The sequence below is a fragment of the Lynx canadensis genome, chromosome C2 (assembly GCF_007474595.2).
Source record: "Lynx canadensis isolate LIC74 chromosome C2, mLynCan4.pri.v2, whole genome shotgun sequence".
Classification (NCBI taxonomy): domain Eukaryota; kingdom Metazoa; phylum Chordata; class Mammalia; order Carnivora; family Felidae; genus Lynx; species Lynx canadensis.
In genome coordinates, this window is record NC_044311.2 from 9483886 (window position 1) to 9499772 (window position 15887).

At 48.2% G+C, this 15887-nt stretch overlaps 1 protein-coding gene across 7 annotated transcripts in view; it reads left to right on the top strand.

Moving 5' to 3' along the window:
• TRAK1 (trafficking kinesin protein 1) overlaps positions 1-15887 on the top strand; it is a 120158-nt gene that overhangs the window by 43743 nt on the left and 60528 nt on the right. For 2 of the 7 annotated variants that reach the window (XM_030329821.1, XM_030329823.1), the window contains exon 1: positions 7444-7535. The exons of 4 other annotated variants lie outside the window; for them this stretch is intronic. The gene's annotated coding sequence lies outside the window, so the exon portion shown is untranslated. Of the gene's footprint in view, positions 1-7174; positions 7536-15887 lie in introns of those variants that run through there. One more of the 7 variants, XM_030329819.1, reaches the window with a different exon arrangement.

A 15887-nucleotide genomic window follows, 5' to 3' on the forward strand; every position in this document is an offset into this window, starting at 1 on the left:
CCTGTGGAGCACTGGGGGTCTGTTCTCACCCAGGCGCTGTGTGTGGTGGGAGGGGTTGAGTGGGGAGGGAAGATAAATTAATTACAGGGACGGAGCATATGTTGGGATGGAAAAGGGATCTTATGGCCAGGGAAAAACTTCTCATTTTCATTTGCTAACAAAAATAATACCAAAATGCATACATTATAATATATTTATAAGTAGATGCCGTGAGTTTCTCTCATGTAAATGCCCGTGTTTTGGCCGTGTCCTTCTGCCATGCCTGAGACCTGGGGCCACGTGGTTTTCAGGCGAGCCCCCAGATGAGCCCTGGATTGTGCCTTCTCCCCATTTCACTCACCCATCACACAAGTGGACTCTTCTTTGGCCTTGTTTGCATTGCCTTTAGCTGCGGGGTCAGCGATGGCTCTGGCCGCCCGGATGCACCCCACACGTGAGCTGCACCGGCTCATGGCATCCCCACCCAGGTGTGGGCCCAGGCACCGGGCACTGGGGGACTGGACGTCCTGTCTCCAGGAGGGGGTCCAGGGTAGCCATGTGCCGGCCTGCCTGGTGGCAGCTGTGGCCCTGGGCACAGTGTCTGTCTGGTCACCAGGACAGCCAGGTACTCATCCCGGGGGCAACCTACCCCTGTGGCCCCTCTAAACTTACCTCGCCGTCTGCCGCCTGCCAGCTTTTTTTTCCTCATCAAACCAGATTCCAATGTTGAGTATCCTTTCTTTTAAGAACAGAAATGCTTGGCAAGCTGTTCTGTACAGATTGACTGTTTCCCTTTTCACGTCAATCCTGCACGTCTGAGACAAAGTTGGAACTGTCTCAGGTGGGAAATTGACATGACAGTTCAGCCCGCACCCCATCGGCGCCTCCTGGGAGAACGTGCTCCATCCGGAGAGACTCAGAGTTACAGCAGGAACAGAATCGGGGATCGTTGGAGCTTCTGGTTTGCATTTGCAGCCCGTGCCATCTGCCGTGTGACCTTCGGGTCCCAGGAGTGGAATGCCCCTGGCAGCCCCCGAGGCTACAGCAAGCAACCTGGAAGTGTGGGGCGCATCAGAGCTCTGTGTGTTCTCTGTGTGCTTCTGGGATGCGTGGGTGATTTTAATAACTGCATCAAGGCCGAGGTGCATGTCGGCTCTGCAGTGCTCTGTTGAATGCTGTCTCCCTGCCATTGGATGTCTCTCTAGAAGCCAGGCATTGTTCTGCCCCGGAGAACCCTAGAGGTAGCATGGCGCACGGGTGCCTACTTTTCCTGCGTCTGAAATGAGGTGGAGATGGTTTGGGAGGGGGTAGCTGACAGCAAGCTGTTTGTTAACAGCCTGCCTTCTGCCACGGGAGCTCAGTGACTGGCAGTGGCAGTGTTTTAAAAAATAAACATCGGAAAGGGAGCCCTGCAGAAGCATCCTGTTTGTCAGTTTTCTGTAGCAGGTGCAGGGAAGGTCCGCTTGCAAGGCTGTGTGTCATGTGAGCTCCGCCAGCCCTGTCTGGAATGGAAGGTGAGGAAGCTCATTTTGGGCCTTCCCCTCTTCTGTCTTTAGGCTCCTGGCCACTGTTGGGTGCAGGTAGAAGGCCAGACGCGCTATTTCCTGAAGGGAGGAAAGCTCTAGAGACGGGGAGCATGCTCCAGAGGGGATTGGGGCTGTCGAGTGGTCCTGCTTCCAGGCAGGAGGGAGCACACAGGGAGCTGTCCTTCTCCCCACCTGTTTGGTCGGCAGCACATGGCCTGCACCCATCACCGCAGGGCACGGAGGAAAGTGACATATGGCGAGTTCTGTAACGTCACATACTTTGGAGCACATTCATAATTGTGTTATTTGTACTTTAATCGTTGTTAGTGTTGACTCATCTTTTAAACGTGTTGAACAACTATTCAAAATTATATATACGTATATGTATGCATTCAATTATTATATATAAAATCACTTGTATATGGATATTTAATTCATATGCTCACACAACTAATAGAGACTTAGAAATTAAATTCGTTTTTAATTTTTTAATTTTAGAGAGAGCACATGAGCAGGAGAGGGGCAGAGTCTGGAGAGGGCAGAGAAAGAGAGAGAGAATATCCTAAGCAGGCTGCACACTCAGCACGGAGCCCGACATGGGGCTTGATCCCACGACCCTGGGATCATGACCTGAGCTGAAATCAAGAGTTGGACACTCAACCAACTGAGCCACCCAGGCGCTTCAGAAATTAAGTTCTTTTAAAAATTTAAATTTGATTACAAATGGATAGAATTCGATTCCCCTTAACACTGCAGACCAAATCTATTGGAGTCTCGTAAGTGCGTATAAACTAGAACATACAGCTCTCCTTGCGGCCCAGGACCCGAGCCTCCTCCCCACCCCGGGTGTAGTTTGTGACCGAAGCGTCAGGCCTTTCTGTTACTTGACCTGCCTCCTCATTTCATTTCTGGGTGGCTTATTCATAGCCACCCTACTTAGAGAAATGTTCGTGTAATGCTTTGTAAAAGGCATTAGTGGCAGAGACAGAACAGTCCTACACACCCACCTTCCCCTACTTCTTAAGATGGATTAAAAATATCTTCCTATCATCTTCTCCTTCCCTTTATGTATCTGTAGCCTTGTTCAATTGGTTGCCCTTTTAGTCTTGTTATTCCCTGACATTCATGGCCTTTACAGACTCAACCTGTTGGCTTTAAATGTTGTTAACTCTATTCTGTTTTTGATGTGCAAATTTCACAACCTGGCCCGTGATCATCCTTTTAAGCCTTGTCACCTCTACCCAAGACCTCATGGGACCATCTTTGCTTTCTGGCAGGCTGGCATTGTAGGCGGATCCTGATTTTTCCTACCCCAAGACATGAAATTAGCAGCTCTCCAAGGAGGCATGTTGAGGTTTAACCCAAATCTGGACACCAGACGGTTGACGTGCTGGTTGTGTGTGGAGTGGTATCCTTACCGGGCCCCTTTCTTGACAGAGCTGGAAATAGTATTTCTTTTTAATATCACAAAGTCCCATTGATAGTTTCAATTTAACTCCTGATCATTTTTTATTTCGTTCTGGAAAAAAAAAGGCTTCGCAATTTGTTTTTCCTGTGAGATGCCAACTTGAGTTTTTATCTCCTTTCATTGTGTCGCCCCCCCCCCTTTTTTTCCTCCCACATTTCACTTGTAAATAATCCTTAGATGTTTTCCTAATTATTGATGGAAAGACTTTAGGGGTGGACCATGCCCAGTTTATATCCAGATGTTCTTATTGCTGAGTGATCCAGGGTGAGCTGTTTAATCTGTCTCTGGGCCCCCTTTCCTTGTCTACACAGCTGGGGGGGGGTGGTGATTAGGTAGCAGGGTCTGAGGAATGAGTGAGACAGGAAGTGCTGACTTCCTGGTGAGCAGCCTGCATTTCCTAAATGGTATTGGTGACGAGGGTGAGTGAGAGGTGACTTCTCTGAGGCTGCTCCAGGACCCTGTCCCTGACCCCGATTCTCCCAGGGTGGGGCAGTGATGGGGGCAGCCTCCGCCCGGCGCACGGGAAGAGGACCTTGCTTCTTCAGCTGCGGGAAGCCGGGGAGGGGGGGGGCTGGAACCCTCGGGGGGGGGGGGGGGGGGGGCATGTGGGACTTTTGGATGAAAGTGTGGATTTGAAGGCAGATACTCCTGGATCTTAACCTCAGCACCAGCTCTGCAGAGCTGTGGATGGATGGCTTTCCCCTTCGGAGCCTGTAAAATGGGAGTTTGGGTGTAGATGTTCATTTGATTCTTGCTCGGAGCTCCTGGAAGTCACCCATGAGTGATGCTCTTTCCTTTGTACTTGATACGCTCTGTTTTCTTTCTTTCCCATTTTCTTCAGATGTTCATTGGATATATACAATATTTGCACTTGATAGAGGTTGTGTTCAGTAATAGGTTACTGTTTAGAAATACGCTCCCTGCCCTTCCCCCCACCCAACTGTCACTCTGGCTTATTACTGTGAACTCAGTCCCTTTTCGTTAATTATGCTGGGACAAGCCAAGAATTGCCGTTTCTACCTCATTTCCCTAATTACAGCTTACAAAATTGTGCTGTCTTTTTAACTGCCCATACTGGCCTACAGAATTTGAGTGGTGAGGATGATCCCAAACTGATATTTTTTGCAAACTCACTTTGTCCCAGGCACTGTGCTGAGTGCTCTCCCTTCCATTAATTAAAGGCTCGCCTCATCCCTGGGGCGGGTATTATAATCACCCCATTTAGCAGATAGGACTCGGTCTAAGAAGGTCATAGAGATGGCGAACGAGGAGCCCAGATCAAACATCATGCCATCGTACTGCTAAAGCCCATGCTCTTAACTATGAAATTAAACTGCCTGCCATTAGTCTGTCGTCCATCTGTACATCCCTCTATCCCTCTATCCATCCACCTGTTACTTTTTGCTTTTATGGTGATGTGTTATGAGTAAAGTATTTTTTAAAATTCATAGCACTGGAAGGTGCATGTGCCAAGCCTTTGTTTAAGGGGTCTTTACGCTCATCTGACTTTCTGTGATGCTTTACAGAGTTTGTATTTCCTGTTCCTTTATTACATCTTCCTTTTGCAAACTCATACTGGACCCTTTTCCCCAGACGTAGTGGATGGAACCTGTTGAATGTGCTGGTATTTGAGGCATCTGTTAATTGTTGACTCGTTTATCTCTGAGGCCTATAATCTTCTTTAGAAACGCCATGAGGAGCTTGAAACAAACAAAACCTCAGAAAACCTTGGGGCACCAGCCTCTGCCCTTAAGGTGAGGAATGACATGTGGGAGGGCCACTTGGGGTCTGCTGTGGGGCTGGTGGGAGGTGCTGTCCTCACCAGAGAGAGACCTGATAAAGGGCCAAAGGGAGGGAGAGGTTCAGATAATGGGGGCAGGTATAGCCGGAATTAAAATCATTGGCTGCTGACTTTAAATAGGCAGATGTCCTAGAAAATCTTAAATGTGTATCCAAGTTGGGGCCAGGGAGAGGGAAGGGCAGGGATTAAAGTAAGTGAGGGAGGCGATGGAGTCTGCCCTCCACTTTGCCCAGCAAGAATTGGGATTGGGTGGGGAGGGGTACAGGTCCTCCAGGGTGTAGGTGACAGCTGGGGACAGCATGGCCAGAGACAGTACCATTCCTTGGCACTCGACCATTTTCCAGACTTTCCCAAAGCCTGTTTACAACTTGAGCCAAGATTCATCACCAGCTGCCTTTAACTTCCTTTCCCCTTCTGAGACTTGAGGGGGTTCTGCTATTGGGTGGTGCTAAAGAGGCAGGAACCCCACTTTCCACACAGGACAGGGCGTGCTCTCCCACATGGGCTCAGTCGGCCGCCTGGCAAGTGGGAAGCTCTCCCTGTAGCATCCTGTACTGGTATGCAAGCATGGCCTGGTAAAGCGACACAGGGCCCTGAAGTAAGGAGAGGGTACCTGGAGCTGGGAGAAACTTCTGGAGCCACACAGGTGCAGGAAGCCAGCTCTGGGGAACCTCACGACACAGCATTAAAGGCTCCTCTGCTTCTCATGATTTAGGAAGGTTGAGATTGATTTATATATAGTACAGACTCTGCCCAAGAGTCTATATATAGGGTTTGTCATTGTGTGTGTATGTATGTACGTACATGAATGTGTATATATATATACCACACACACATAGTTTTCTTCTTGAAACTTTTTTATTCAAATGCACATACTGTGTTATTACCTCCCTATCTATTCATCCTGTTGAAGTACCTCACATTCAAAGCCTGGCCTGGGACCAGCAGCATTGCCTTACGTTGGAAACTTGTTAGAAATGCAGACTCTTGGGCCTTCCATGGACCTGCCGCATCAGAATCTGCATTTTAGCAAGAGCTCTGGGTGATTTACGTGCACATTAAATCCTGGGAAGCCCTGCCCTAGAGGGATGTCTTTTCCTCCGCATTTGTTAGCCGATGGGCACCATATGCCACGGGTGGAATAAAGAGAAATCACCCTGTGGGGTCACTGTAGAAGGAAAGAAGCATGCCCTCTCAGTAGTGGTAAAGAGACCTTTTACTATTACTCATTCACAGATGACACAGTCTTGAGTAGAACACGAAGAGGAAAACTTAACCAAGCCCATGCTGCTGCTGTGGACACCCACAGATAGTTACCAGTACTCGGCCAGCAGGCTGGTGAGGTTCTGTAGGTAGTTTTGTTTAGGGCAGCAGGGTTTTGGGGGAGATTTTGGCCCCCAGAGGACGTTTGGCAGTGCCCGCTCCTTACATCTACGAGGAGAGAAGGTAGTGCTCTGGCAAGTAAGAGGGCAGAGGCCAGGGATGCTGCTTAACAGCCTGCGGGTGCTCCGCAAAGGATGATCTGGCTTTAAATGTCACTAGCGCTAGGACTGAGAAACCTTTCTGTTTTAGAGGAGGGAGTTACCTATAAGAAGTCAAAATCCGTCTCATTATCCATGACTCATTTTAAAGAAGTACTTAAAAACATGCCAAACACTCGGAACTAGTAAATGTTAACTCCTTTTTTTTTTTTTTTTCTTCAGGAGGATAACACATTACAGATGCGTTTACAAGGACAGTTTCCAAAGCCCATTCCCTGCTTCCCCTCGAGGCAACCACTGTCTTGAAGTGGGTTGTTTCATGCTGCTGTGTGTGTTTATACTTTGATTACACACACGAGTGTCCATGAAACAGTATATCGAATTGCACGGGCCCCTCTGTAATGGCGTGCTTCTCTATTTGTAGGTCGAAGGCTGTTTTTCCAGAAGTTTGAGCAAAGGCGTGAGCAGAACTGCCTCTCAGCGAACACGTTTCCATTTTTTAAAGTAATTTACATTTTCCTTAGGTGGCGGTCAACGATTTTAAGAAAAGATGTTCGGTGTTTTAAATCAGGCTGGGGGAAAGAAAACCAGAAGTAATGGTGGCATTTCTCCGATGCAGACTCTGTGGTGGCCCGGGGTCTCTTACATTCTTTGGGAGTGATGATGGGGGCGCGTCCCCGGCCCCACCTGCCCGCACTACCCTCCCTTCTCCCTGGGTGGCACCTCGCAGCCCCTGCTCCCAGCTTCCCAGGAAGACATTTCCTCCATCTCTGCATCATTTTTTCAGCGCTGGCCAGTTTCTATGGCAACGGTGAGATTGAAAGATGAGCAGGGAGCGGAGGCGAGGCTCGAGTGAGACCTCGGGGTGGTTGTGTGTGTCCGTGACGTCACCGTCCTCTCGTCTGGATAGGACGATTCCGGATACTCCCATTCAGGGCTGCTGGCTGCCGCTGCTTTATTAGCAGACCTGCCCCGGGGCCCCAGGAGCTCTGCAATCGCCTCCCTTCCCTCCTGTCTCATCCCACCAGAATTTTTCTCCTGGCGGCCCCTTCTCTGGGTTGGCTTCGGACTGTCATTAAGAATGCACAGCTTCATTCTGCTGTGTTTCAGGATGCTCTTCTGCCCGGTGTTCTGGAAGGGCAGGGAGGCATGGCAGCGTTTTACTTGATGTTGATGGCGCTGTGAAGTCTGTTCTCTCCTCTGCAAGAATACTGACTATGCAGAAATTATTGAAGCGGATTATTATGAACTAGACTGGTATTATGAAGAATGCTCGGACGGTAATTACGGCCCCCGCAAAGCAGAGCAGGGATGTGTAGGGGTATTGTTTCCCTCTGGGGTGGGGTGTTGGTCCTGAAACCTTTCCCAGGGAGAGAGGCGGGAGGGGGGGGCAATAGAACCAGCATCACCGCAGGCGTGCATGGCCCTGACAGTTTTCAAAGCTTGATGGAGGAGATGGCAGGTGGGCAGGGCTCACTGAGATCCCTCTGTGGTCAGTCGGTCTTGCTCAGGAGGGCGGATGGTGTTGGTGTGCAGGGCTTGTGAGCATTATACTTCTCTTGGATTGAATTCTCTTGGGGGTGAGGCGCGAGTGTGGTGGTGGTGCACGCGCGCGTCGTGCGCAAGGGGAGATGTGTTCTGACCTCTGTGCTGTTGGCGGGGCTGGGGAGTGGTGTATTCAGGAGGTGGCTCTCTGGACTGTCGGTGGCAGGCCTGGAAGAATCCTCCCTTTCGTGAGCCCAGACCTGGGGGCTGCTGGGGAGGCCGGAGAAAGGCAGAAGCAGCTTCCCACCCAGCAGGCAATTCCAATGAATTTTGCTTGTAGGATCCACGGAGATGGGGGTGGGGAGACATCGGGAGGGGCAGGAAGAGACTGTCTCCTTCTGTCACAGGGCTCAGTTTGTGCAGGGAGGGTTGTGGCACATTCCAGAGGAGACTGGGTGGAGTTTTGTGTGGCTGGACAGGCCTCAGGAGGTTCCGGATACATGGAAAATAGCACTGAGCTGCATTCCCAGAGAGGCCACAGGAGAGGCACCTTAGGCTCCTGTGGTGTTGGGCCCCAGAATTGGGTATGGGCACAGTTGATCTGTCTTACTTAATTTCTTCTTCAAATGACCCTCAAATCACGTCTTCTACACACACACACACACACACACACACACACACACACAGAACCACAATATATACAGTTTGAGGGTCTGTTCCCTAGTGTTCCCAGCCCCACATGAACCATTAATAGGTAAGGTAACTGTTTTTTAATTGATTCGGGAGTTTCAGACTGCTCTATAGACCATGACCACATTTGATTAACCTGAATGATGTGGCAGGCTGGGAGCTGGCCTCATTAGTAAGCAGAAGAACTACATAATTGTCTCTTATCTGCTAATTTCTGCCTTGGCAAGGGCTATGGGAGAGGGACCTAAAGGCTTTCTTGGAGAAGGTGGGTGGGTGGTAAATGTGCTGAGAAAGTTCCCCAGTTGAGCCCCACTGTCGTCCACCCCCCCCCCCCAGCATTATGTGAAGACAGTGTCATGTTGAGTCCGTGTGTTTTTAAATATCCTGAGTAATGGTGGTGGCGGGCAGCTCCGAGGGTCTTTGGGGGAAAAGATGATTAATCCTTTTTTTCCCATGGATATATTACTCTTGAAGCAAGTTCCCAACTCCAAAAGGCAATGACAGGGATGCTTCTTTTCAGAACCGTCAGTGAACTCTCGTAGTTTCCTTGGTGATTTGTGACTCACTGAGCCCTCCCTAACTTTTTAAAGTGTGGATCACTGGAATGGGAGCGTCGGTTCCAGCAGAGCGCCTGTCCCAGACCACGGATGAGTCGGGTGTGGCCGTGGCTCCCACGGATCCATCCTAGAAGCCAAGCGGGGGAGGGAGGTTTTCTTCCTGTCTTGACCCAGTTGCTACGCTGTCCAGCTCTCTTTACACCTTCGTCCTTGGGAATAAAGCCAGTTACTCGTGGTGGTCATTTTGAGGAGTGAGAGGAGGCCGGCTCTTATCTGGGTGTCTGTCAGAAGGATTTTCTTACCCGGCCATTTCTCAGTTGAGTCTTTTGGCCCAGAGGCAGCAGATCGCTCTTCTTCCAACAGAAAGGAAAATGGAAGGAAAGGCTGCTGATCTGTTCAAGGGTAGATCGGTGTTGATTGCGGTTACTTTCTAAATGTGTGTTGGGCAAATACTTGCCTTTACCCTCCATTCCAGTGGGGATGCAAGGGAGAAGGCCACTGGGACAGAATTTACTGGGACAATTGCCATTTTCATAATCCCATTTTTAAAATAGTTAGCAAAACAGGGAATAAAAGGGACAGAAACCCAGAAATCACCTAGTTTAGGAAATCCAGGGGGTTGGGATTTCGAGTAGATGCCAATTTTGTAGTTAACTTGTTGACTCATTTCTAACTAGTTGGGTTCCTGGTCTCTGCAGGCTAGTCTGGAAATACAATTTGCCTTTGCTTATATATGCGTCTTTAAACTTGCAAATTGAAATAGCCCCTTTATCTCCCAGTCCTGACTGCCCAGGTAGGAGTAGACACACAGCATTGCTTTGTCTCTCTTGTCATTTGAATCTTTAATGAGGGAAACTTCTAGGGAACTTTCCATACTAATAATAAGAGATGAGTCAAATGTTTTGAAGAAGATGCAAAATCATCATTTATGTCAGACTTCCTGACTGCACTTCAATTGCAGGGTTAGCATTAAAAAGTAATATACATATTTATATGGGTGGGAATAGGGATTGCAAGACAATTAGGACCCCTCTTTCAAAATTGGAATCAAGAAATAGCTTGATTCTCTTTCGTCTCTGAGGTTTAGGAGAGCTTTCTTCAGTGCTGAATGACCGTACCCTTCCCCTTTATCAGTTTTAGTTCTGGAATCTTAACACACCATCTTCCTCCCCGCCTCCCCCAACCACACCGCATCACAGGAAGACCCCAAGGGTATAACAAGAGGCATGGGGCAGGGGCTTAGAATGATAAGAAGCTGGAGGGGTTGATTGCCCAGTATCTTCAGGTAAATTTTAGAGATTTCAAACAGCCAGCTCTCAACAAAGTGTAGCTTGGCCTTCGCAGAATTTACACAGATACACCCAGTGCCTACAGCTTAAGCTACAGTGTCAAACGATGTCATGGTGGCTACATTGGATGTGTCCCCCCTCTGAAGCCTGGCATACTATGAAAATCACCTATTTATTTATTTATTAAAAAACTTTTTTTTTCTTTTTAAATTTTATTTTAGAAAGAGAGCACACAAGGAGAGTAGGGGCAGAGGGAGAGAGAGAGATCTCAAGCAGGCTCCATGCACAGCACAGAGCCTGACGTGGGGCTTGATCTCACAACCCTGGGATCATGACGTGAACTGAAATCAAGAGTCGGATGCTCAACCAACTGAGCCATCCAGGCTCCCCTCCTCCTCCTCCTCCTCCTCCCCCTCCTTTTTTTTTAATTTCCTTTTTTTTTTTTTTTAAATTTGAGAGGAGCGAGAGCAGGGGAGAGGGGTAGAGGGAGAGAGAGTCTCAAGAAGGCTCCATGCCCAGTGAGGAGCCCAACACGGGGTTCGATCCCGCAACCCTGGGATCATGATACCCATTTATTTATTTATTTATTTATTTATTTATTTAAAAAAAATTTTTTTAACGTTTATTTATTTTTGAGACAGAGAGAGACAGAGCATGAATGGGGGAAGGGCAGAGAGAGAGAGGGAGACACAGAATCAGAAGCAGGCTCCAGGCTCTGAGCCATCGGCCCAGAGCCGACGCGGGGCTCGAACTCATGGACCGCGAGATCATGATCTGAGCTGAAGTTGGACACTTAACCGACTGAGCCACCCAGGCGCCCCGATACCCATTTATTTAAAAGGAAGATTCTCAGATTTACTCCAGACCCAGAGAGGTCCTGAGAAATCTGAATTTTTAACACATACTTTAGGTGGTTCTTTACATCGGGTGTGTGGGAAGCTGTGCCAATGTCAGTGGAGACCATCTGCAGACATAGGGGTCTGGGAAAGAATTCTTTAGGTCTGTCACAGAATCTTATGTTGTTTCTTGGCTACACTGGTCACTTACGATTTAAAAAACTGTGAGACCCAGGGTGGCTGGGTGGCCCAATCAGTTGTGTGTCTAACTCTTGATTTTGACTCAGGTCATGATCCCAGGGTGGTGGGATCGAGTCCCGCATCAGGCTTCATGCTCAGCAGGGAGCCTGCTGAAGATTCTAAAAAACAAAATAAAAAAACTCGTGAGGCCTGTTTCATATTTTAAAAGGCTTGGGTTCAAGTGTGTGTCCTTAAGTTAAAGAGTGTACTTTTGTAATGACTCTAGAAGTAGGTAGAACACCACACAGTGCACGGGCATGGAGTTTTCTGCTTGAGGCCTGTTTTGTGCCCGTATGGCTATGTAGTTTGGGCACATCCTGGGACCTCTGTGAGCCCGTCAACCCAGATGGCCCATCTGGCAAGTGGGGACAGCCACACTGACCAGAGCCATTGTGAAGAGTACAAGGAGCATGAATAAAGGACAGTTGACCCTTGAACATCATAGAGGTTTGGGATGCCGACCCCCTCCCTGCCGCACAATAAAAAAAAAAAAATCTGCGTAGAACTTTTGGCTCCTCCAAACTTAACTACTAGAATAGCCTACCGTTGACTGGTAGCTTTATCAATAACATAAACAGTCGATTAAGGTGTTCTTACAATACAGTAAGCTGGAGAAAAGAAAAGGTTATTAAGAAAATCATTAGAGAAAATAGATTCACAGCACTGTATTGTATTTATCGAGAAGAAAATCCACGTATAAGTGGACCCATGCAGTTCAAAATCATGTTGTGCAAGGGTCAACTGTAAAAGCTTTTTGTAAACAGTGATGTACTGGGCCAGTGCTTAATTTTATTTTCTCAAAGATAGTGTAGTTCTTTCTACAAATCCCTTTCATGGGGCACCTGTGTAGCTCAGTCGGTTGAGCGTCCGACTTGGGCTCAGGTCATGATCTCTCAGTCTGGAGTTTAAGCCCTACGTTGGGCTCTGTGCCTACAGCTCAGAGCCTGGAGCCTGCTTCGGATTCTTTCTCCCTCTTTCTCTGTCCCTCCCTCACTCACGCACACTCACTGTCTCTCAAAGATAAACATAAAAAAATTTACAAAAAAAAAATCCCTTTCAGAAGGTGAGTGCCATTTGGAACAAGGGTATAGTATGTTGACCACCCGTTTCTTGCTGCACTTTCTTTGTGACTGTACACCCTCTCTCCTCACTGAGCAGCATTACAGATGTGAATGTCTGGGCAGGAGGGGGTCTCGCTCATGCTGATCTCATCATGGGGAAACCAGTGGATGGCTGAGGAAGCCTTTCTCTGGGCTTCTTACTCCATAGTGAAAAGTCCGTGGCAATCCACGGGGGCGGTCACATGTGCTCTACTGCTTGGCTTCATTGCAGTGACCTCTAAAATGCCACTCCAAGGTAGGGGTGGCCATTTTGGGAGTAAAGTTTTGCTGGAGATATTTTAGGCATTAACTGAAAAGCTGTTACTAGGGGTGGGGGGGGGTGCCTGGGTGGCCAAGTCGGTTAAGCATCCACCTCTCAGTTTCAGCTTGGGTCATGATCTCACGGTTTATGAGCTGTCATGGCGGAGCCTGCTTGGGATATTCATTCTCTCTCTCTCTCTCTCTCTCTCTCTCTCTCTCTCTCTGCCCTTCCCTCACTCACGAGGTCTCTGTCCCTCTCAAAACAAATAAGTAAAAAAAAAAAAAAAGACTTGGTTTTTGATGATTTTCTAATGTTCCTGCACTCTGTGTCATACGATGCAAACAGGCCTCTGTGTTTTCATCTCGTGTTTATTGCAGGATGCACCTTTGACAGTGCAGGACAGCTCTTCCCTTTCCAAACAACACCCTTGTGAATGGCTCTTAAAGCGACTTGGGGGGAAAAAAAAGAATTAAGAGTAAATGCATAATGTAACTGTCAGCTCTTCTCACTGGCTTGAGTAAAGTAGCGGTAATGTCCTTCCCAAGAAGTAGATGCAAGCCCAGAGCCCATGTTTCTCTTACTTATTTTTTTTAATGGCATAAGTGAGGTCCTTGAGAAGGATCATTGGTAACCGGCACCCTTACCCAGGGCCGAGAAATGGAGGGAGGAAGGAGGTGCATGGAGCACTGAGAGAAGTCTGCGCTGTGGGTGGCCCTTGGAAGAGGACAAGGACACTCACGGCAGGAGAGTGCCGTGGGGTCAGGCGGGCAGGGGGCTGCAGGGGAGGCACAGGCTATGGAGGCCAGGAAGCGTACAGCCCGCGTCTTGAGACGAAGGGGCACCCTCTGGAGGGCTGGTGCCCAGTAGGACTTGTTGTGACAATGGCAACATTGTGCGGTGCTGTCCAGGATGGTAGCCTCTGGCCACGTGTGGCCCTGGAGCACTGGAAACGTGGCTAGCATGACTGAATCTTGAATTTTATTTAATTTTAATCAATTTAAATGTAAATGTAAATAGTGCCAGGGACTTGTGGCCCGTCTCAGGCATGGTGGAGCTTCAGGACAGTGACTTCTGTGATGGTATGTTGAGTAGATCTGAAGAGGGACGCTCACAGAAGGATGCCCCTCCACCCTGCAAGAGGGGACACCTTCCACTTACAGCCTTCCTGTCCAGTGTTCCCAGGGAAGGTCCAGAACTCAGTCCCTGCCGCCCTGCCCGGGGCCCCAGTGTCTGCTCCTTGCCTCTGGGACGGCAACACCCTTGCTACGTGACTCTTCCTGGGGCTGAGCTCCTGCAGCTTCACATCCAGAGGTCCAGGGTCTCCCACTTGGCACAGGGATTCCTGGGCTTTCTTGCTTTGGCTTTTGGAGAGATTACTCTGTCAGAGAAGATGCTCTTGGGCCCGTGTCTGCCTTTAACCTTGAAATGAATGCAGATGTGAATGAGGTTTGAGAATTCCTTCACATCCCTGCAGGGTGGAGAGGGAGGAGAGATTTGGGGTGGGGGGCGGGGAATATCCTGAAGGACTAAACCCAGGCATATGAGGTGACATGAAGAGTCTAGGATGGTTTTGTGTTCAAAATGCCGTGTCCTAAATGTTTACTATGTAATATGTGTAGACTTGGGCTTCATTTGTTAAAGGTAGCCTAGATTTGAGTTAAAAGCTGAGTATAAGCAACTTGGTTATGAGTCATCACTGAGAGTATTTTCAACTACATGAAATCAGCTTTTGTTTTCATTTACACACACCGTGGCCCAGCACAGTATGCTACACGTCTTATAGTCGGCCTTATATTTGCTGAATGAATAATGCTCCCTCTGTCCCTCCCTCCCTTCCCAGGGTTTCAGACTCACCGTCGTTTGAATTGAATCAGGCCCAATTTGATGCCATTTATTGAGATTAAGTGGCATTTTTTTTTTTCCTGAGCATGTATCCTCATAAACATTGTGCTGAAAGCTAATGCAGATTTCCAAAATGCGATTTTAAACTCCCTGCCACTGAGTTTCTGCTAAGCCTCCTTTTTACAAAGAACACGTTTTTAATGTTATAAAATGTGGTAATCATTTTCAGATTCCAAAATATTAACCAGACAATGCATATGTCTCTAGGGTTTCATTTTTAAATAGCACTTTTGTTATATTCTGATTTTCTATTTCAGGCACTCGTGTGGTCTTAAATTCGTTTTTATGGAGGTAGCGATTCAATGCAGCAGACATTTTTAGCTTACCAAAACAGGATCTTCAGCCTTAAGGATCCAAAGATGAATGAGACCTAGGGCCTGAGCCTGTGCAGAGAATTCTTTATGATAGTCTTGCCTCTGCTGAAAGCCTCCCTCTTGGTTACCTGGGGGAGGTGAATCGGAGGGAGGTGGAATAGGTCTCCCGATGTGGCTTTTAGGAGCCGGGAGACCTGCCACAGTGTAGCTGGGAGGCAGCTGAAGCCCAGAAATCACAGAATGTGCCGTACTTCTTAGATGCCAGCGCTCAGGGCCACCTTCCAGTGGGTTTGATGGAGGGACCTGCCATTTTCACTGTTAAAGGCAAAATTAAGCAGTACAGAGGAATTGGTATTGAGACACACAATTAAACTGGATTCTTCTTCCAGGCAGTGTTGTAAGCTCTTAGGCTTTAGATTATTTTCCCCCTTATCCCAGCAATTAGAATTTACGGATTTGACTGTGAATACGCAGATTTAGGATGAGAGTGGGGGTTATCAAATGCAGATTTAAAAAGAGCAGATGCAATGTATTATTACCAAAGAAAGATTGAATTAATCTTAAAACAGGTGATGGTTACTGCCATGTGTTTTTTGTTTTTTTTTTTTTAATTTTTTTTTTTTCTTCTGCTAGAAATGAGAATGATCACTTCCTTTCCCATTCAGCACTGTGTCAGGCTGTTGTCAAAGTCCGCTGGGTCTCAGCTTCTGGAGCGTGCCCACCGAAAACCTCCCATCTGAGGGCATTGTGCAGTTATTTACCAGGGCAGCTCTTCTTCTAGGGTCCCACCTGTAGACAGGTGCACCTGCTGAAGGCTTTCTTGGTATCACCCTGTGCAGTTGCTACGAAACTTCCAGGGAGCTACCATTTCCTCACTGCTTCCTGGGGGAGGAGAAGTGGGGAGGGGCATCTGGAGGTGGAGAGCTTGCCTGAGGTCCTCCACCTGCCTGCCCACCT